Below are 14,540 nucleotides of genomic sequence, written 5' to 3'. Positions count from 1 at the left end.
CCCCCCACTCGTAGGGCCCCGAAGAAGGCCATAGAAAAAGCCGCTCAGAATAGGCATTCCTCTTAGCACATACTTGCCACCGCCGGCAAAATCCCCATTAAGTGAGTCAACAGCTCGTATGTGATGGGTAACTGGAATCTTGTGTACGTGGAGCTACCCGACCCCAGGCCACCATCATCCGCTGTGTCAGCCCGTCGACGGGCAAGGCCAGCCGAACGCTTTTCAAAAGAAAGCAAAGCCTGCCAAATGACCTGCTGTCGCGCTCCGGGAAAAACCGGCGTGATGCGAGTCTGCTATGAAATCAGCCAACAAGACCTCTGGCATGGGTCCCAGAACCCACCCCCGTGAGCGAAGGAAAGCAAACAATGTTCTGAACACCGTATCTACATAGCCGGAGCCACGGACTGTTTCAGCATGTTCTAGATCCCGCAATTTTCTCCTAACCTCTGCCCTCAGCTGCGAAACCGATGAAGTGTTAAGACGCCTGAACATTCTCTACCGGAAGCGCATACGGAATAACAAAACCCTCCCCAAAACCCCTTTCCAACAGCTCCGCTACCCTAGCATCAGAAGCCATGGTTAAAGAGCTGCCACTCATATCGGGGTGGGCAGTCTCACCTCCCCGCCCTCACTTAGCCTGCCCGGGGGACACCCTGGTCCCCCCTTTCTTGGGACACTTGAGAGCCGAGTGTCCTTGCCTACACAAAGAACAGGCATGTCGAAAGCGAGAGTCGGCAAAGGTGCAAGTAGTTTATTGAACTGCCAGCAAAGCCTGGGACCAACCCTGGTGCTTAACCCCCCCTTGCCCCCTCAGAGGGGTGAAAGGAACGCATCCTCCCTGAGCTTGGCATAGCAGCCTTCCCAGGACCACCCACCCCAACACCTACTAGCTTTGCCATGTGGGTGAGCCACAGGTTGATGGCCTGCGTACCCCACGACATGTGATGGTTCTCCTCCATCTTGTCCCGGAACACCTCATCATAGGTAAGCCAAGCCAAACCTCCAAAATGATGATAGGCATCCAGGATAGAGTCCACGTATGCCAGCAGTAGGCCGTAATCTTGTGGTTGCTCCTGCCCCCACATGCTGGCCAACCGCAGAAACGCATGCATCCAATTCACAATGTTGGGGGACACCGGCCCCCACCTTCACCTTCCTTCCCTCTTTTTTGCTCTTTTCTTCCCTCTATGAATCCGGCCCTCCAGGAGTCTGAAAATGTTCATGCAAGCCTGCTTTGTAATTTTATGGCGTAATGACTGGGGCACTTTCTCCCACAGCTCCAAAAGCACTATTAGTGCCAAAGCTCCCCTACCTTCTCCCCCCTGTACCTGCCACATCCCCCCTCCCAATGAGGTGAGTCCGAGGAAGAGGTAGACGACGAGGAGGAGGAAGAGGTTAGAGACTTTGAAGAGGAAGAGAAAGAAGAAGAGTCCCAACCATGGCAGCCAAGCTTCCCCTTCCCCTTTCTCCTTTCCCCTGGCCCCAGCCCCTAGGTCCTTGTTACCTGTAGTTCGGACACCTCCAGCGCTGATCTGTCCGCTGACATCTCCTGCAGTGGCGCCATCCGCAGCAACCACCATAGCCGGACGACAGCTACCCTCCAACGCAGGCACCTGGACTCCACTCTGCGCTGATCTCATCTCTCTGCTCCCAGATGCACCAGCAGCTGGCGTACCTGCCACTCTCTCCGGTCCGAAGGGCTCCTGCAGGAAAAAATCCAGATGGACCAGCAACCTGCACAGCATGAGGGCAAATTATGCCCATGGGACAAACCCCCGCCTCCAGTCGGCCAACCCAACCTGTCCCCTCCTCACTGCACCAAGGCCCTATGGTGAAGGAGGAACCGTCCCATAAAACGTAGGCAGAGCCGCTGACCAAGGGCCCGGCCCCCAAATGGCACCCCAAGGCTTACGCGCGCTCCATGCTGCCTCCAGCTCAGTGCCGCTCTGTTGCTGCAAGTTCCGCCCACACGCTCAACACAGCCGCGCCACACCCCACGAACGAACCGTGAAGTAGCTCCTGACAGCGCAGTCTGCACCCGCGTAAAGCAGTCACTACCCAAGAGCTGCCCAACCCAAATGCACCCAGAAAACTACGTTGGAGGATCAGGTAACTGTTTGGGTCCTCTGAGGGTTCCCCTTAAGTACCCCCTCCCATCACTCCCTACGGCCACAGCTTCCTGCCTATCCGGGGCCTTTCCCTTGGTGGGAAAGACCCCCCTCTGCTCTCTCTAACCACCCTTCCCAGCTCACCTCGCTCCCCAAGCTAACCCCCCCCCTCCTCTGACAGGTGACCTCGCTGGCCTCCAGCTCCGCGTTAAAGTCGCCCGTTGAGACAGGCTCTGGGGCTTATTGTTATAACTTCACATCAACTTTCATACCTATGATACCTATAGCTTTAAACAAATACCAGGTGCACAGGATCTAGAACATCATTAACTGGCCTAGAGCTGGTATGGGTTTGTCATGGCAACCAGTACAACTGTGGGGTGACTGAAGGCTGCCAGTGGTTTCCTTCAGCCAGGCAGCACCATACTAAAGTATTTCTTCTAAAGCACACGCTGTTAAAAATCTACTAATCTGCACCAAGTTAATCAGTTTCATTTGTAAATCATTGAGAAAGTGCCTTTGATGTTCGTGTAGCAGCGGGAAAAGAACCTGCTCCCTGTCTGGAGTTTAAGCAATAACCACAGCGATAATAAATCAGCTCAGTCTGCGGTGCTGTAGATTCGAACACGAATTGTGCAAGGGGGTAATAAGCAGCAGGCAAGGTGTGCTGTTTGCCAACGAGGGCGTGGCTACCCCATCAGCTGCTCCTGGAGGGGGACAGGACAGGTATAGTAAACAGTCCCACAATGCACCAAAGTAGAAGGGCGTGTCTCCTCCTTCCAACACTTCACTGCCCGCAGGGAGACGGTGGTAATTAACTTCCCCTTTGTCTTTGATTAAAAGTGCTGTTGGAAGCTGTCAGGTGATGTGAAAACACTGTCATGTTTTTCCTGCAGCAGCGGGCTCGGAGCAAAGGAACATGTGAATGCCTGTGTCCCTGGCTGCAAAAAGGTGAGTGGAATTTGAGCCGCAGCGGTCCTCCTTGTCACCCGATACTGGACAGAGTCGTTGTCCCTATGTAAGGACAGTAAAAATGCTGGGCAAGCATGCTGGATCACTCGTTTTAAGTCGTTCAGCAATCATTGATCACGTACTGCACTAAAGCACAGAAGAATAGGCTGTGTCTTATGAGAGAGAAAGAGGGGCAAGGTTTGGAGTCCACCGGGAATAGAGTTGATTTTGTTTTGTCTATGTTTTGTTTTTTTAACATCCACCTTGGTTATAAGGCAGACTCCAAATAACAAACAAACTAAATAAAAGATCTGAATGACCTACAGTCACAGATTATTTGAATAAGGTTCCTGCTGTAAAACAGAAGGTAATCAGAATAGTTATCAACAGTTAAGGTGTTTGCTTAGGTCTCTCTAAGAAGGTTTTGTGAAAATGTTTATCTGGGACTCTGTGAGGTACTTTTATTAAAGCCCGTTAAGCACTTAGGAGGGAATTTTGTATAGGCCAACCAAAGTTAGGCCAAGTATGATCTGCACTAAAGGCTGGATTCTCAAAACTTATCATGCCCTTAACAATGGTTGCTAAACAGGTTCCAGACGGTTTAGCATGCCAGTATTTTACCAGCCGATTATCAGACCAACTCACTGTAGTCTTTTCCGAGCATTCTAGAAGTCTTCCACTCTGCCATGCAAATGTAGTACAATGAGGCCCCTGGGCCAATTAGAGTCTTAGGCCTTTCCCTAGTGCATCCCAGGATGCACCGGGAATGGAAAGGCCCACTATTTTAAAGAGGTAGGCCTGCTGGCTGGAGGAACTAGACATCCCTCTTACCAGTCTTCATCTTAAAGGCACGAGGGGCGGGAGGCAGGGCACCGAGGCGGCAGCAGGAGGGAGTGGGTATCCTTCTTGCCTTCATTCATTTTAAAGTTGTGTGAAGAAGGGGGGTGTATTTCAGGGAACCCCAGCAGCAGGAGGGAGTGGACATCCTTCCTTCCTTCAATTTAAAGGTGCAGGGTTGTTGGAAGGCTGTCAGAGGAAGCGAGGAACTCCAGCAGCAGGTGGGAGAACGCTTCGCTCCTGCCAATCTTGTATAGGGTTTGGGTAACATGACCATTTATTTCTTCCCTCAAAACGGGACAGGACCCCTATCTGGACACCCCCCCCAGATCCTCCTGGATCCTGGACCCTCTCCCCTGGATCCTCTCCTGGAATTCCTCCCCCCCCCCCCCCGGGAACCCGTTAAATACAGTGCAAAATATAGACAGCAGATATAAATTCTCAAAACTGACACATTTTGATCACTAAATTGAAAATAAAATCATTTTTCCTACCTTTGTTGTCTGATGATTTTATGAGTCCAGTCTTCATCTTAAAGGCACGAGGGGCGGGAGGCAGGGCACCGAGGCGGCAGCAGGAGGGAGTGGGTATCCTTCTTGCCTTCATTCATCTTAAAGTTGTGTGAAGAAGGGGGGTGTATTTCAGGGAACCCCAGCAGCAGGAGGGAGTGGACATCCTTCCTTCCTTCAATTTAAAGGTGCAGGGTTGTTGGAAGGCTGTCAGAGGAAGCGAGGAACTCCAGCAGCAGGAGGGAGAACGCTTCGCTCCTGCCAATCTTGTATAGGGTTTGGGCAACATGACCATTTATTTCTTCCCTCAAAACGGGACAGGACCCCTATCTGGACACCCCCCCCCAGATCCTCCTGGATCCTGGACCCTCTCCCCTGGATCCTCTCCTGGAATTCCTCCCCCCCCCCGGGAACCCGTTAAATACAGTGCAAAATATAGACAACAGATATAAATTCTCAAAACTGACACATTTTGATCACTAAATTGAAAATAAAATCATTTTTCCTACCTTTGTTGTCTGATGATTTTATGAGTCTCTGGTTGCACTTCCTTCTGACTGTGCATCCTTTCTTTCTCTCTCCCTGCCCCCCTTTCTTTCTTTCTTTCTCTCTCCCGCTCCCCCCCCCCAAGCCGCCGCTGCCGTATATTTCTCCAAGCCACCGCCACACTAACAGATCATTTTCGTGCAGCGACTGCACAAGCCTTCCCCCCCGATGTCGGAGAGGAAGAACTTCCTCTCCGATGTCAGAATTTAATTAAAGAGCTTTTTACCAGTGATTCTCTGCACAAATAGCGTGCATATAATTTGCATGCTATTATTTTGAGAATTGCCCGTAAAATAAAAATTTTTCCCACTACGGACATTACATTGACTTGCCGGATTTTACCAGCAAGTTTTGAGAATCCAGCCCTAAGTATTTTATAAAAGTTGGTCTTTGAAGACTGGCCTTTAGAGAATACTAGCTTAGCATGCATTTTCACGCCTAACTTTTAGGCGCAAACATTTACACCTGCCAATGCTGGTGTAAATGCTTATGCTTAACTACTGTCGGGCACAGAAATGCCTAAATCCTGGAAATTCCCTTGACCCAACCATGTCCCTCCCTTGGCCATGGCCTTGCATGTGAGAAAAAGTAGGCACACAGGTTATAGAATATGGGCATAGGGCAGATTTACAATTTCGCATGTAACTACTAAGGCCTGACAGCACTTGTTAATGCCAGTACTTGATTATCATCACCTAATTAGTCAATTAGCTTCTATATGGATCTGTGATCTGCATCCAAAATTGTGCACCCAACTTTGAGCAACCTACACAGAATCAGGTAATTAATGTCACATTTACAATGCTTTAACTGCTAATTTCCAAACTTTACAGGCTTTTGTATATCCTCTTTTTGATTATTGCATCTCTTTGGGCTAGATTCACTAAGGGCACGGATTGGATCGGATCCGATCTGTGTCCGTGGGGCTGATTCATGAATTGCCCTCATGCAAATAATGACAATCATAACCACACCCCCAACCACCTGCCTGGATTGCTCTATAGCGATCTCAACGCATGCGCAGACCTTCTGAGCCTGGCAGAGAATTTTTTTAAAGTGCTTTTAACATTTTTGTGAGCCCTCCTGCCGCCAACGATTCCCACCCCCCAATATCTCCCAACACACCCATACCTTTCAGTCCGCGGCCAGCCAAAGGGATGCCTACTCCCTAGGCCAGGGGTCTGCAACCTTTAAGACATAAAGAGCCACTTGGACCCGTTTTCGAAAAGAAAAAAAAACTTGGAGCCGCAAAACCATTATAAAACAAATCTAACACTGCATATATTGTTTCTTATCTTAATGCTATATACAGGATCACTAAATTGAAAATAAAATCATTTTTCCTACCTTTGCTATTTGGTGATTTCATGAGTCTCTGGTTGCACTTTCTTCTTCTGACTGTGCATCCAATCTTTCTTCCTTTCTTTCAGCCTCCTGTATGTTTCCTCTCCTCCAGACCTCATTCTCTCCCCCAACTTTTTCTTTCTGTCTCCCTGTTCCCCCTTCTTTCTGTCTCTGTGCCGTCCCCCAAGCCACTCGGTTTGCTGCCACCGCAATCGGGGAACAGCCCCCAAGCCACCGCCGTCCCAAGCTTTCCCTGCAGAAGTGTTGCGCTGACCAGCATTCCGCTCCCTGATGTCAATTCTGACGTAGGAGAGGAAGTTCCGGGCCAACAAGGCATTTCTCCTCATTCCATCCAGCCTGAGCCCCATCTCTCCTTGATCCAGCATTTCCCTTCTGTGTCTGTCAGAATTACCATTCCACCTATTTTCCAGCATCACCCTTCTTTGTGTCCATCTCACCTATATCCCTATCTCACCACTTTTTCAGAATCTTCATTTGTCTCTGTCCTTGTCTTTACCCCATGTTCACCATTTGCCCTTTCAATGTCTTTATCTCCCCCCCCCAACACACTTTTTCAGCATTACTTCTATGTCTCTATTTCACCTCCTCTTCATGTCCCCTCTGTATCTCTATCCTTATTCAGTAGGTCCTGCTTACCCTTTCTCTTCTTTGTGTCACTATCTCCATTTTCAGCTTTCCCCCCTTTTCCTTTGTTACTGCACCCTGTAGCTAGAATCTTTCCACCCTCCCTCCACTCCGGCCCAGCCCAGTATGAAAGATTTCCTTTTGTTTCCCTCCCCTCTCTCTTTCTCTCTCTCTTCTCCTCCCTCACCCACGAGTCCTGCATCTGGCCCTCTCCCTTCTACCTGCACCTGGCAACACCTCCCTGCTCCGCGGCACTCTTCAGCAACTCGTCAGCAGCAGTGATCAAGACAAGCTGCCGACATCGAGGCCTTCCCTCTACGAGTCCCGCCTTTGTGGAAAAAGGAAGTTGAAACAAGCGGGACTCGCAGAGGGTAGGCCCCGACGTCAGAAGCTTGTGTCGATCGCTGCTGCTGAGTTGCCGAAGAGAGCCGCGGAGCAGGGGATGTGGCCGGAAGCAGGTAGAAGGGAGAGGGAGATAGGAAGGCTGTAGATCTCCGGAGCATGACACCGACCCCGGCCAGGATGATTTCTTTTTCAGGCACCTTACAAGTCCAGCGTCGCAGCGGGAAATAGCCATGCTGAGCAGTGAGCTCAGCACTACACAGATGAAAGCCTTGCTTGCTGATTGGTCCGGCGGCACGGCGGGGCAGGGCCGCCGGACCAATCAGCAAGGAAGGCTTTCATCTGTGTATGTGCTGAGCTCACTGCTCAGCATGGCTATTTCCCGCCGCGACGCTGGACTTGTAAGGTGCATGCCTGCGTGACACACTACCGGAGCCGCAGCAAAGGTGGAAAAGAGCCGCATGCGGCTCTGGAGCCGCAGGTTGCCGACCCCTGCCCTAGGCCATTAGGCTCACCTCTTCAAAATGGAAGGATCTTCCCTTCACCGGTGCATCCTGGGATGCGCCAGGGAGGGGCCTGATTGGCCCAGGCACTTAAGGCCGCTATAGTGCATCCTGGAAGGTGTTGGGGGGTGGGAATCACCGATGGCAGGAGAGAGTGTGCATCCCTCTTGCTGGGGGTTGTTGGGGGACGGGGCAAAATTTTCTGGCAGGTATGAGCTGTCAAGCCTTACTCTCCTATCAATGCCTGAGCCAATCAGCGCTCAGGCATTGACCAGAAACTTAACAATTAGCACCTCATAATTGATGTAAATTACACTTAATTGGATGTTAGGTGCCTAACTTGGTAGACGCCTACCACTTTGGGGACAGATCATGGGAGTATTTTGTATGTAGGCACCTGTTTTAGACTTAGGTACTGGTAGGTACCTAATTTAGACTTGTAATTAGGCCAAGAAAACCCTGGCATAAATACAGTGAGTCTAAAAGTTAGGGCACCTAGTGATGCTCAAAGCTGCTTAGATGGCAGTAGGAATGATTCTATAAAATGCACCTAAAATCGCAGCATGTTAAGCTAGTAGTGGGACTGCTCCTACTAGTTTCTTCATTAAATCTGCAGCTACTGCATAGTAAAATCCTGTGTTAAGCCACAGTAGCTGGAAGTTTTACCACGGATTAATAGAAGGGCCCCTTTATATTTTTGGGAGAGAGGATTTTTTTTTTTTTTTTTAGATTTTGCCACTCTGAACTCTTTACTCGAGTTGCCTTCACCTCCAACCCCCTCCCCCCTTCACTTTCTCCCCAGACTATGGCTTCCACGATAAAATTCACAAGATTTACTATGAGTTCTCAGCCCATCTCCACCTCTCCTTCCTACAGTCCATTTTGTCCACCTTCCTTCAAACCCTGCCACTTTTTCTTTCTTTTCCGAAATCACTGCATATCTTCTTTCCTTCTCCAAACTTGCTACATGTTCCTCTGGTCCGATTCCTACCTATCTACTCAGCACTACCGTCATCCCTTTTATCTGACATATCCTCAATCTTATGCTTTCCACTGCAACTGTTCCTGATGCCTTCAAACATGCCATAGTTACACTACTCAAAAAACCTTCACTGGACCCTTCCAACTATCGCCCCATCTCCATCTCCTTCTTTACCAAGCTACTTGAAAGTGCTGTTCCATTGCTGTTATCTTGACTTTCTTTCATCTTAAGCTATTCTTGACCCCCCCTACAATCAGGCTTTCACCCTCTACATTCTACAGAAATTACCCTTGCTAAACTCTCCAATGACCTGTTCCTAGCCAGATCCAAAGGCCTCTGTTCTATCCTCATCCTTCTTGGTCTATCCACTGGTTTTGGTACTGTTGATCCTTGATACACTGACCTGGGCTCTATTATTTTCTGGGCTTTTTCTTATCTCTCCCATCACAATTGTAGTGTATGTTCTAGTTGATCCTCTACTGCTTTCCCACTATCAGTCAGTGTACCTCAAAGCTCTGTCTAGGGACCTCTTTTGTTTCCATCAATCCTCATTCCCTTGGTGCTCTGATCTCCTCCTATGGTTTTCAGTATCACCTATTTGCTGATGACTCCCAGATCTACCTCTCTGTTCCAGAAATTTCTACAGGAATCCAGGCCCAAGTCTCAGCCTGCCTGGCCGACATTGCTGCCTGGATGTCTCATTGCCATTTAAAACTGAACATAGCCAAGACTGAGTTTCTTAACTTTCTACCTAAACCCACCTCTCCTTTTCCTCCATTCTCTATTTCTGTGGATAACAGTCTCATCCTCCCTGTTTCATCAGCTCGCAACCTCAGGATTAAAGCCTGCTATTTCTTCCTCTTATAATATCACCCAAATCTGACCTTTCCTTTCTGAGTACACTACCAAAATCCTCATCCACACTTATCACCTTTTGCGAGATTACTGCAACTTGCTTCTCAGAGGTCTTCCACTAAACTACTTCTCTCCCTTTCATTCTGTTCAAAATTCTGTTGCACGACTTATGCCACACTCTCTTCCTAAACTAAACTAAACTAAACTAAACCAAACTAAACTTACTGCAGGGTGCACTCAGGTGTGCTGTGGTAATTTTGGTTTTGGCTTGCACTTCCTATGCACTAAAATATAGATTTTATTTTTTAGCGCTGTGGCGGGTTGGTGGTAGAGAGCAGACATGTTCTGGACTAATTGGTTAGTGCATGTTAACCGATTAGTACATGAGCCCTTACTACTTACACTAAAGGCTATGCACTAATGGGACTATTGGTATACGACAATTAATTTAAAAAAATAGAAAAAGCATGCGCTAAGGCCACTTTTTACTGCCCCTAAGCTTTTGCACCTTGGGTGCAAAAAGAAGGGTAAGTGATTTTTCCAGAATCACAAGAAGCTGCTCTAAACATTAGGCTACTCTTCCACTCCACTACATGCCTTAGAACAAAAGAATAGCTATACTAGGTCAGACTAATGGCCCATCTATCCCAGTATCCTACTTCTACAGTGGCCAATTCAGGTCACTAGTATCTGGCAAAAACCCAAATAGAAGCAGCATTCCATGCTATTAATCCAGGGTAAACAGCGGCTTCCCCCATGTCTGTCTCAATAGCAGACCGTGGACTTTTCCTCCCAAATCTTGCCCAAATCTTTTGTAAATCCTGGATACTGGCAAACCAGAAAATTAATGACACTGAATAATGCGCTCAATCATCGTACTCCAATACAACAATCCACGTGTCAATCCCTATGGTTAAACTCCAACATACAAATCGGCGAGTCTAAAATCCTCTGGAAACATTGGTTGCAGGCAGACATACGGACTTTAGATGATGTAATTCAGAATGGAAAAATAGTAAATTTATTACAATGGCAACAATCATTTGGCATTTCAATATCTCAAGGTTATAAATGGTTGCAGTTGAAACAGATAATATGAACCAGAGCACAAATTCATATAAAGTTTATATTGAACTAGTCTTATAGCCCGTTACATTATTTATTTATTTCTCTCTCTCTCTTCTTCTGTATTTCTGTCTTTCTTTTTCCTCGGCTGTCCACCCATTCTCCCTTCCTTTTACCTTCCCTGTGTCCACCACCACCCCTTCACTGCTCCCCTTATCCAGCAGCAGCCCTTCTCCCTTTTTTTTAATGTCTCCCTTGTCCAGCAACACCTCTTTCCTGCTCCCCCATCCAGCAGTAGGCCTCCCTTCCTTTTTTTACCCCCGTCTCTTCCCCTGTCCAGCAGCAACCCTTACCTCGCGTCTGCCCTCCGCCGACAGCCGTGGCGGCCTGCAGGCGCCGACAGCCGCCGCGGTCTGCAGCCGCCGCGGCCTGCAGACGCCGATAGCTGCTGCAGCAGACAGCCTCCGCACCGCCTGAAGCCAACATCTGCCTTGGGAGAGAGAGATGCGTGGAAGCACGCATGCGCACTCTTACCTGCGGGGACCTACAGCGCACGAAAAACGTGAGCACGCAGGTCAGAGTGTGCATGCGCGGCTTAGGCTTTTATTATATTAGATTACCAGACCTCAAATACCCAAGGCATTACTTAAATAATTTTTCATGCCCTTACTGGGGTGGTAAATTCATCATTGGTCTTGGTAAAGTGACCTGTGCTGTAAGTGTTTTTAAATATTTTTAATATCAATTTTAATAAATATAAAGTGCATAAGGAGCTAGAGGAATGAAAGCACTTATCTTTTGTGCAGTTGAAACGGGCCATTCAGAAAGGGTTCCTTGATTGGCGTAACTTAAAAAATCAGTATATCTTGCTGGGCCTATGTTTGACAGATTTACAAGGGCACTAGGTCTCCAAGTGGTGCAAATTAATATCTGAATATTTGACTAAAAAACCAAAAACAAGCCTAAAAGATATTTGGAGCATTGAAACAAAGCAGCATATTTCTGCTAAATGGCCATGGTTTTGGACTTGGAGAATGAGATATTCAGCCTCTATGAGACAAACTTGTTTTTTTCTGTTACATAGAAGTTTCAAGTTTAATTAATTTTAATATACCGACTATCGACTTGCACCTGGCTGGTTTACAATGCTAAAAATGAAAGGTTAAAATAAATTATTATAGGGGGAGGGGAAATGTGAACATTAAATGGACAATTTACTGATACGAACATGAGCTTGAGGGTGAAGGGGGAGGGGAAAGTTAATAATTACATCATTAAAACAAAAGTTGGATAGTTCAAAGTCTAATAGATGCTGACACTGTCATCTTGAAGTAGAGACACTGGATCACTTGTTGTTTTATTGTCCCTTGATACTCAACTTCTGGAAATCAATATGGGGTAAAATTAACAGGATATTTAAGGCTTCTATTCCACTGTCATGCCATTGTTTTATTTGAGACTTTATTGCAACCTAAGAGTCCAATTGATGCAAGCAAGAACAGACTTCTTATGACAGGGGTAGCTATGCAGCTAATAACAAGAAATTGGAAGAACTGGGATAGATTGAACTTTAACTTTTGGTGGGAAACTCTATGTCAATATTATAGATATGAAAGAATGAATTCTGAACAATCAGGACATAATATAAAATTTAAAGCAACTTGGGGTCCATTAAAACTGATCGATCAAATAAGCCTTTAATTCCTAATTGATCTTTACACACATCTAGGGAGGGTAGGAGGGAGGGTGGGGTGGGGGTGGGGAATGTACTTTGTATCATTATTTGTTTGGATGTAAGTGCTGATTATTGTATTAATGGATTGTATATTCTTTGCACTTTTGTATTTGATTTGAAAATGAATAAAGAATTACAAAAAAACCGAAAATATTTATAAAATTTCTAATATTTATGATATAATGATGATTTGAAACATTAGGGCTGAGGTAGATTGATGCTAAATTCAAGATTCTTTTAGGGTTTCAGGATGAGATAGTTTACCAGCAAACGTAGCATTAACCACTAAGAACTTAAGAATCGTCTTACTAGATCAGACTATAGTATCTGAGAAAAAGCTTGCAGGAATGGGACAGGAAAAGAACTCATGGGATGGAACGGAAAAATGAGTTCCCGTGTGGCCGAGGAAAAGTTTGTCCCCATGTCATTCTCTAATGTAATAAGCAACAACTCAAAATGAGATTTGAAAACCAAACCATTCCATAGGCATTTTCTGAAATATGTAGAAGGAAAATCAGACAGCAGCAGACCCTGGCAATGGTTTAAAAATGATTATTAAACAGCGAGACAGAAGAATTGTTTTTTTGGTATCCAAGAAATAAGCATAAGGGATAGGGGAAGGGGTAAAATGTGGTCCTCACGGATCTAACCCTGCACATCCTTAAAAATCTGAGGTCCATGCCACTTGTAGGCTCCTTTTACGAAGCCGCATTAGTGGTTTTAGGGCACGCAGTTTTTTAGTGTGCGCTAAACTCGCGCTATGCTCAATGCTGGCATTAGCGTCTAGCGCAGCCAGCAGTTTAGCACGTGCTATTATGCGCATTAAACCGCTAACGTGGCTTCGTAAAAGGAGCCCTTAGTCTCGGCATAGGTTATGGCTCTGACAGACCTCTATGACAATTTATCTCTGATGGATCCTAATGCTTTTCCCTTCCTATGCCGAGACCAAATGCCACGAATTTGGTCTTGGAGGATGAGATGTACAATGTCAGCATCTATGAGACAAACATGTTTTTTTCTGTTACATAGAGCATTATGGACCCCTGTTCGGTTACAAAAATTGGATAGCTCTAAGTCTAATAGATGTTGGCACTGTCATCTCGAAGCAGGGACTTTAGATCATTTATTATTCTATTGTCCATTTATTATGAATTTCTGGAAATCAATTTGGGACCAAATTAATTGTTTATTAGATAACCCAGTGGCATTATCATATGATACTGTGCTATTTAGTATGGCAATGAGAGCAAAAAGTCAGATTTCTACAAACAATAACAAATTATTACCCATAATGACTGGTGTTGCCATTCAACAAATTACGTATAATTGGAAAAACTGGAGTAGATTAAATTATTATTTTTGGTGGAATTCGTTATGTCATATATATAAAATGGAGAGATTTCTGGCAATACAGCAGGGTAGTTTCAAGAAATTTCAAGATGTTTGGGAGCCATTAACAAAGTATTGTACTGATTAGATGAAATTTTCTTTTCCCTTAAATTTACAAGTTCAATTGTGAGGGAAGGGGGGGGAGGGAATTTATAGTTATGTATTGTATAAGTATTGATTATTTGATAGGTAAGGGGGGAAGGGTGGGAGTTAAGTATTTATCACTGTTACCATTGATGATTATTAAGTGATATAGATATTGTTAATTTGTTGGACATTTTATCACACTTATTTAAGTTTGAAAATGAATAAAGAATATTTTTTAAAAAAGACCTCTATGACAATTTATCTCTGATGGATCCTAATGCTTTTCCCTTCCTATGCCGAGACTAAAAATGGCACAGACCTCAGGGCAAAAATTTTGCCACTTTTAGTCTCGGCATAGGGAGGAAAAAACATTAGGATCGATCAGCGCTAAAGTGTCATAGAGGTCTGTCAGAGACATAACCTATGCTGAGACTAAAAGTGGCATAGACCTCAGATTTTTAAAGATGTGCGGGTTTAGATCCGCAAGGTCCGTAAGGTCTGCGTTTTACCCCTTCCTGTACAAATGTCATAAACGCAATAGTGATGGGCAGTCAAACAATGACAGAGGAAATGTCAGTAATGATAGTAAATGCCAAATGTGTAAAGACCAAAGTAGTTGGTCATATTTGAACTAGATGCTGC

General features: G+C 45.9%; 1 protein-coding gene across 2 annotated transcripts in view; it reads left to right on the top strand.

Moving 5' to 3' along the window:
• The window catches only part of RASSF6 (Ras association domain family member 6), a 145,033-nt gene that overhangs the window by 40,310 nt on the left and 90,183 nt on the right, over positions 1 to 14,540 (top strand). The window contains exons 1-2 of one of the 2 annotated variants that reach the window (XM_033961765.1): positions 2,834 to 2,918; positions 3,005 to 3,059. The exons of the other annotated variant lie outside the window; for it this stretch is intronic. The gene's annotated coding sequence lies outside the window, so the exon portion shown is untranslated. Of the gene's footprint in view, positions 1 to 2,833; positions 2,919 to 3,004; positions 3,060 to 14,540 lie in introns of those variants that run through there. 2 annotated transcript variants of the gene reach the window in all.

This window comes from Geotrypetes seraphini, chromosome 1 (genome assembly GCF_902459505.1).
Source record: "Geotrypetes seraphini chromosome 1, aGeoSer1.1, whole genome shotgun sequence".
In the NCBI taxonomy this organism is placed as follows: Eukaryota; Metazoa; Chordata; class Amphibia; order Gymnophiona; family Dermophiidae; genus Geotrypetes; species Geotrypetes seraphini.
The sequence above is the reverse complement of the archived record's forward strand: the minus strand, read 5'-3'. Positions and strand labels throughout refer to the sequence as shown.